The sequence below is a fragment of the Arachis ipaensis genome, chromosome B3, assembly GCF_059453495.1.
Source record: "Arachis ipaensis isolate K30076 ecotype BB chromosome B3, ASM5945349v1, whole genome shotgun sequence".
Lineage (NCBI taxonomy): Eukaryota > Viridiplantae > Streptophyta > Magnoliopsida > Fabales > Fabaceae > Arachis > Arachis ipaensis.
This window is the reverse complement of record NC_142438.1, coordinates 107,943,196-107,951,206: the sequence shown is the minus strand read 5'-3', so window position 1 is coordinate 107,951,206 and position 8,011 is coordinate 107,943,196. Positions and strand designations below refer to the sequence as shown.

General features: G+C 36.4%; 1 pseudogene; it reads left to right on the top strand.

The window, feature by feature from the left end:
* Nucleotides 1–4,543: 4,543 nt before the first annotated feature.
* Nucleotides 4,544–5,062, top strand: LOC148571977 (uncharacterized; annotated as a pseudogene).
* Nucleotides 5,063–8,011: the final 2,949 nt, after the last annotated feature.

Sequence of the window (8,011 nt, the reverse complement as noted above, 5' to 3'; positions counted from 1 at the left end):
CAAGTATATCAAGGCATCGAATGGAATTAAAGTGAATTAAATTTAGCTATTTTAAGGCCTAAAAAGCATGTTTTCACACTTAAGAACAAATTTAGGGAGAATTACAAAACCATGCTATTTCATTGAATAAATGTGAGAAAAGTTGATAAAACTCCCAAATTAAGCACAAGATAAACCATAAAATTGGGGTTTATCAGTCTATCACGCGTGTGCGTCGATGAATGCACTCCAAATCCTTGATTTTCCATGAATCCTCCATTTTGCATACTTTTCTCTTCACTCCTTTGATCCATTCCAAGCCTTTTCAAGCTGAATTCACTAATAAATACATCAAGGCATCTAGTGGAATCAAATGTGAATTAAAATTAGCAAATTAAAGGCCTAAAAAGCATGTTTTCACTCTTAAGCACAAATTAGGAGAAAGTCATGAAACCATGCCATTTCATTGAATAAATGTGAGAAAAGTTGATAAAATCCACTCAATTTAGCATAAAATGCACCACAAAAATAGTGGTGCATCACCACCACTTCCAATAACCATCAACTACCAGCCACCAGTCCGGCGACCAGACCGCCGCCGACCACCCTCTTCTTTCCCCTTCTCTCGTTCTTTTTTTTCTTCCTCCTTTTTCTCCATTCCCAGCCGTTCATCTTCTCTGCCAGCATCACAACCGCCACAGCCACACCCTTGCCGCCGGTGAACCACCTTCTGTTACCACCGTGAGCCACCTTCGCCGCTTCTGTGGCGGTATTTTTCGGCACTACTCTTTCTTTCCCCCTTCCAGTTTGCATTTCTGTTTTCGCTTCTGAACCCTTTGATGTTCCCCTGTTTTCTCTTTTTGTGCTTGTTTTAATCTGTTTAAATAATTTAGTTAGTATTGCTTAATTTTGCTTAATTTAGCTAGTTAAAAATGCATGTTAGTTGTTTAGGTTGTTAGAGAATCTGGACTAGATAGTTGATTTAGGTTTTTCTTGATTACTGCTGCTGTTTGGGAATGACTAATTTTTTGTCTATAATTGGTTTTTGGTGTTGCTGGTTGATCTGCCTTTGTGCTACATTAGTTTGCTTGATGCTGTTGCCTGGCTATTCATTATTTCTTTGTTCTTGCTAAGGTCTTTTATTTGATATGAGCAATTTCTGCACTATGTTACAGCGATGAAAATTTTGTTGTTCCTTTGTTCTTGCTTTGATGCATGAATTTAAGTTGTCATTGCTGCTCTCTACTTGCTGTATGCTACTGCTGATTGAAAGTGCTTCTCAATTTAGTTATTTGTCTCAGTTTTCATGAATCCTCATATTATGCTTTTGGTTGAGTTGTTTTGGAATAATATAAGCTGTTTGACTGCTGCTATGCTGACTTGAGTTGTTTTATTTTGCTTAATGTTGCCTGAATCATATGGATTTGCTGTTTCTTGTAACTGTTTGATTTATTTCGAATTCATATGAGTTGTTTTGCTGGTGTTCGTTTATTCGGGAACGTCCTTTTTACTACCGGAATGTTGCCCGAAATTTTTCTAAAAATTGTTTTACTCTTAACTTCTACTCATGAATTGACTTTAGTACTTTTGACTTTTGATTTATTTGGTTAAAGCCAAAGCCAATTCATGAGGTGATGGGTTAGCATTTCCGTTCCTTTTGGTTCCCTTTCTATTTGAAATGCATTGTTGATGATTTCAATTCTTTTTGTGCTTCTTGCGTTACATGTTTCCTCGTCAATGACTTGTATTGTATACATGGATGTGAGCTCGCTTGTTCTTAAAACTTTTGAACTTCTTTTAGTGAGGAACTACATTACCATGCCACTAATTTTAACCCACTTCTCTAACCTTTAACTAAATTGACTTTCTAACTTTTCTTTTTAGTTTTCACCCTTTTCAAACTAACTCTTTTAATTTCTTTCGAGGCATGATACTTGTTGTTTCTTAACAAACAAGCATTCTGAATTTCATTGTATAGATTCTTAGATTGTGATTTCCGATTGATTTCTTTGAATCATACCTTTCTTTCATTCCAAGGATTTATCTCTTTCTGACTCACTTCATGTTTTAGCTTTAACTTCTCTGTTGCCTATCTTCTGTTTGTTTTGCTTACATATTGTTTGCCTTTCTGTTTTTCTGCTTTGATTTGATAATTTGTACCTTGGGGATTCTATTTTTCAGGATGTCTGATAGGAAAAGGAAAGGCAAGGCTAAGGCCAGCTCCAGTAAAAGGAAGAGAGGACAGTCATTCATTGTTCTATCGGATGAATTTTGGTGTGAAAAGAAATTTAGTGATCAAGAAAAGGCTGATCAACTTGTACCTGTTAACGACTCAGTCAAATTTGCTAACCTTTACTGTGAACTCCGATTTCTGGTATTTGTCGAAAAATAGAACCTCTACCTGGAAAGGAAGCTCAAAATACCAACCAATTTGAGGAAGTACACTGAACATCGGATTGAATAGAGAGGTTGGGTATTTCTGGATAGAGATATGACGGATGTGAACGCATCATGGGTCTGTGAGTTCTATTCCAACTATTATAGGATGACCCTTGATGCAGTGCAGTTTAGGGCCAAGCAAATCTTAGTCACGGAAGAGGCAATACAGGATATCCTCCACTTTCGGCCTAAAACAGATGATACATATGGTTTTCAGAAGGCCGAGGAAGCTATTCGATTTATGAGCTTTGATTGGGATGCCGTCCGGCATACTATAGCCATTGATCTAGATGTTTCGTGGGCTATGGGAAAGTTGAAGGAAACTCCACGAGGTATCAAGGTTGATTATCTTAATGATGAGGCTAGGCTGTGGCAACAGGTACTGAGCAATTATGTCATGCCTAGCACTCATGAGTCAAAGGTGCCAGCTGCTATGATCCTCCTTATTTGGTGTGTCATGGAAGGGAAGGACCTATATCTTCCATGACTCATTCATAAATCCCGATTTCGTGATTTATCTTGTGCTTATTTTGGGGGATTTATCACCTTTTTCCACATTTATTCAATGAAATAGCATGGTTTTGTAATTCTCCCTTGGATTTTGCTTAAGTGTAAAAACATGCTTTTTCGGCCCTAATTTGGTGATTTTAATTCACTTTAATTCCATTCGATGCCTTGATGTGTTTGTTGAGTAATTTCAGGTTATAAGGCAAGTATTGGATGGAAAGAGTGAGTAGAAAAGCATACAAAGGGGAGAATGCATGAAGAAACAAAGATTGGGAATGCATCAAAGGATGCGCACGTGCACAAGGCGCGCACGCGCAAAAGTGATCTCGCCCATGGACGCGCACGCGTACATGCCGCGTCCGCGCGGATGAAGACATTGCCAATCGACGCGCACGCGCACATGGCGCGCATGCGCCAATACTCTTACCTGGCCCACTTAATGGCAATATGCTGGGGGCGATTTCTGAGCTGCCCAAGCCCAATTCTAATTTGTTTCTGAGTGTATTTCATGCAGAATTGAAGTCCAAGAAAAGGAGGAGCAATTAGTTTAGCCAACATGAGCCTTTAGTTAGTTTTCTAGAGAGAGAAGCTCCCTCTTCTCTCTAGAATTAGGTTAGAATTAGGTTAGATCATCTTAATTTCATGTTTAATTACTTGATCTCATATTGTTTCCTTTATAATTTCTCATTTCTACATCTTGATTCTCTAAATTATGATGTTAATTTCTCATTTTGCTCTCTTTTGTGATGATGAACTCATGTTGGATTTGATTTACTTTTAATGCAATTTAATGTTGATGTTCCTTTTTATTGATGAATTGAATTGTGATCTTACTTTTCTTGCACTTAGTAGTTGTTAGATTTTATTATTCTTACAATTTATGATGTTTACCTTTATTGCACTCTATGTGTTTCATGAAATGATCTCTTTAATTTTTGAGTAGTTTTGTCAACTCTTGGCCTAAGCCAAGGGAATTGGGTAATCTTGAGTCATTGGGTATGATGGATTTGGTGATTTGAGACCCCATGGTGATCAATTTGACACCCATTGATGCTAAACCACTACTAAGTTAATTAGTAGGTAGGTTAGGACTTAAGGGTGGATGTGATCAAATCTATTTGACGTACTTCAAGCTTAGGAGTAAATGTTACGTACTTAAAGCTTTTGGGAAGTAGACTTAATAGATTGGCCTCTCATGGTTATCAATATTCGGTTTGTTGACAAGGATGGTGATCTGAATTATCCAAATCTTAGCCAAGAGTTCTTTATTTTACTCTCTTTACTCGCTTGTTAAATCTATTTTTCTTGCCCTCTCATGAACCAAAATCCCCCTTTTACCCCTTCATAGCCAATAACTAAGCATTACATTGTTGTCCTAGGGAGACGACCCGGAGTCCAAATACTTCGGTTAATTTTCATTAGAGTTTGTACATGTGACAAAACCAAATTTTTGATGTGAGAATTGTTTGTTACTTTGGAGCTATGCTTACAACGAAGTCTTTATTTCTATAAGAGAAATTCTAAACCATCAAGCAAAACTCAATCGTCACTCATCAGGAAGTATATGTCTAGAGTTCATGTCAGAGACACCATGGCTTTTTCTTATTTGATCACCCAGATGGCTACCTGAGCTGAGGTGCCTTTGGAGCCCCAGGATGAGAGACCACCGATTGTCGACTGTAACAAGGTTATTCCGCACGGCAAGCGGTTTGGACCTCTAGGCCACAGACCACATAAGACTACTTCCACTGAGGTGGCCACATCCTCAGCAGCACCTACAGCACCACCTACTTCAGCAGCACCATCATCCACTTCTCGGCTAGTTTACCACCTTGTGCAGTGCCTTTTCAAGCACATTGATCAGATGGAGCGCTGCAATCAGCGACGCTATGAGCAGTCGGAGTGTCGCAATAAGCGACGCTATGCCTATCTGAAGCTGATTATGACTACTGGGCGTACTGACATCCCCTCTGAGCCTGACACACCCTCGGAGCACTCTGAGGAAGAGGAGGGGCAGGAGGAGGACCAGCAGGATGTTGCATAGCACAAGGCGACTCAGCCTGAGCATCTGACAGAGTCACAGACACTTGCAGCTGATAGTGGACCAGTGGGCGATGATCCTTCTCACCCAGCTTGATTGAGAGCATCGAGGACGATGCTGTGATTTAAGTGTGGGGAAGTCGCCTTCGTCGGCACAGTTATTTCAAGTGAACCATTCCATTTTAGACACCTTTATTTTGTTTTACTTTTTAATGTTTGCATTTTTATTTTTATTTTTACTGCACTTTCACCTTTTATATACATTAGTTATTTTGGATACTTTTGAGTTTATTGCATTTTGCACTTTGGCTTGTATATATATATATGGCTTAGTAGTTGTGATTTGGAAAAATGTGGATAATTGAGCTTAGTTTACCCTTTTGCATATGAGAATTTGTTTTGATCGAAAATAGGGAGTGAACTAAAAATTTTTGGCTTTTCATAATCACAACATTTCATTTAGTATATATATAATATAATAAATGTTGGTCAATTTGATGAAATTTCCAAGGAATGTATCTTTTTCTTAAAAAGGGCATTAAGATTCACATTGATTTGAGTTAAAACATTTTGAAACTTGCATGATGTGTATATATATAGATTGGAATATGGTTTTTGAGCTAAGAACACACAACCTGTGAGATTTTGAGCCTAATTATATGGTTACATTATTTAACCATGATTTTTATCCTTGTGTATTTTTTTCTCTATGATTGCTATCTTTGGTTTGTTCCATTCTATATGTCCATTATTTAGCATATATTCATGCATTTATATGATTGAGGCCATCATTTGATTATAGCTCACTTATCCCAAATAGCCTACCATTTTATTTACCTTTGTTTGCCACTTTGAGCCTATTTAACCCCTTTTGTTCTTTATATCACCACATCACTAGCCTTAAGCAGAAAAAAAAACAATTAATTGTCCTATTTGAATCTTTGATTAGTTAAGATAGTGAGTGTGTGTCAACTAAGTGTGGAGAAATATGAGAACTTTGGTTGATGAGAATGTGTTTTGTTTTCATTGACAAATATTGAGAATTTGGGTACTTACTCGTGTGAAATTATAAAAATCATATGCATTGATGTATTATGCTTTCATATATATAGAAAAAAAGAGAAAAAAAAGAAAAGAAAAAAAAGAGAAGGAATAAATGAATAGGGGACAAAATTACCCCGATGTTAAGTTCAATAAAAAGATCAATGCATATGTGGTGGAATTAGAATTGATACATGAGTGTGTGAAAATATGCAAAAGTGAGATTTTGGGTGGCTAAGCTTGATTTTAGAATTGTATAGAAAGTATGCATGTCTTAGGTGAGAACTTAGGTTAGTCAAAGATTCAATTGTTAGCTCACTTGGCCATACATATATCCTCACCCTTACCTTAGCCCCATTACAACCTTGAAAAGCCCTCATGATGTTTGTATTTGTACACTAAATATTTGTTGATTGGTTAGATGAAGAACAAAGTTTTAGAAAGCATGATTAGAGGAGACTTGAGTGGCTGAACCCTAAACACTTGAGTGATTAGAGTGTATATACACATCCAGTGAGGGTTCAATTGCTCAACTCTATATGTCCATGTTTAATCATTGCTTATTTGCAAGTTTGTGAACTCTTTTGAATAACTCAATTCAACTGTGAATGTGTTTTCATATGATTGAATTATCCCTTGATTGTGCATATATGATTTCTTGGAAATTTGACTCACTTTGACCACATATATATATATATATATATATATAAATAGATAGTAGTAGAAGCATTTTGCATTTAGTTGCATTCATATAGATAGGTTGCATTCCATACATTTTACCATCCCTCTTCACCCTTTTTTAGCTTCTTTTGAGCTTAGCATAAGGACATGCTAATGTTTAAATGTGGGGAGATTGATAAACCGCTATTTTATGGTTTATTTTGTATTGAATTGAGCGGATTTTATCCACTATTCCTACACTTATTCATATAAATTGCATGTTTTACATTTTCCTTCCTAATTTTGTGCTTTGATTGAAAACTTACTTCCTAGGCCTTAAAATTTTTAGCTTTTAATTCTCCTTTATTACCACTCGATGCCGTGATGTGTTTGTTAAGTGGTTTCAGGTTTTATAGGGCAAGAATGGCTTAGAGGATGGAAAGGAAGCATGCAAAAGTGGAAGGAACACAAGAAAGTGTAGTTTTGAGAAGTTGGCATCGACGCGCACGCGTGGACGACGCGCACGCGTGGACGACGCGTACGCGTGACTGGTGCAGGAGATAAGCGACGCGTACACGTGGATAACGCGTACGCGTGATCAGGATTTTGTCAAGTGATGCGTACGCGTGGGCGGCGCGTACGCGTGACAGAGCGTCACGTGCTGTAATTTGAAAAAAATGCTGGGGGCGATTTCTGGGCTCCTTTTTGACCCAGTTTCAGGCCCGAAAATCCAGATTAGAGGCTGCAGAGTGGAGCTGGAGGGGGAAATCAATCATTCACACTTCATACAACATAATTTTAGGTTTAGATGCAGTTTTCTAGAATTCCATCTTACTTTAATTTAGGTTTTAGGATTTTTAGGGTTTTTAGTTTTGTTTCTTCTCAATTTCAGAATTCCATCTTACTTTAATTTAGTTTTCTTTTACTTTTTATTGTTCTATTACTTTAGTTTATCTATATCTGTTGTTGATCTCTTTATGTTGCCAATTTAGTTTATGAATTCTCATGTTAGATTTGATTTCCCTTTTAATGCAATTTGAGGTATTTCATCACTTTAAGAAAATGGAACATTTGTAACAAAAACTTTGTAACAAATTTAAAATTGTTACAAAAAATTAATTTTTTGTAACAAAAATTAAGTGATTGTTACATAATAATAATACTTTGTAACAATAATATGATTTGTTACAAAATATTTTTATATTTTGTAATGATTTGATTTTTTTGTTACAAATTATATTGGCTTTTATAACGAATCGATATTTTGTTGCAAAAGTTTAAAATATTTTGTAACAAAATATTCATTTATTTCAAAAACTTCAATTATTTTGTAAAAATTTAATAT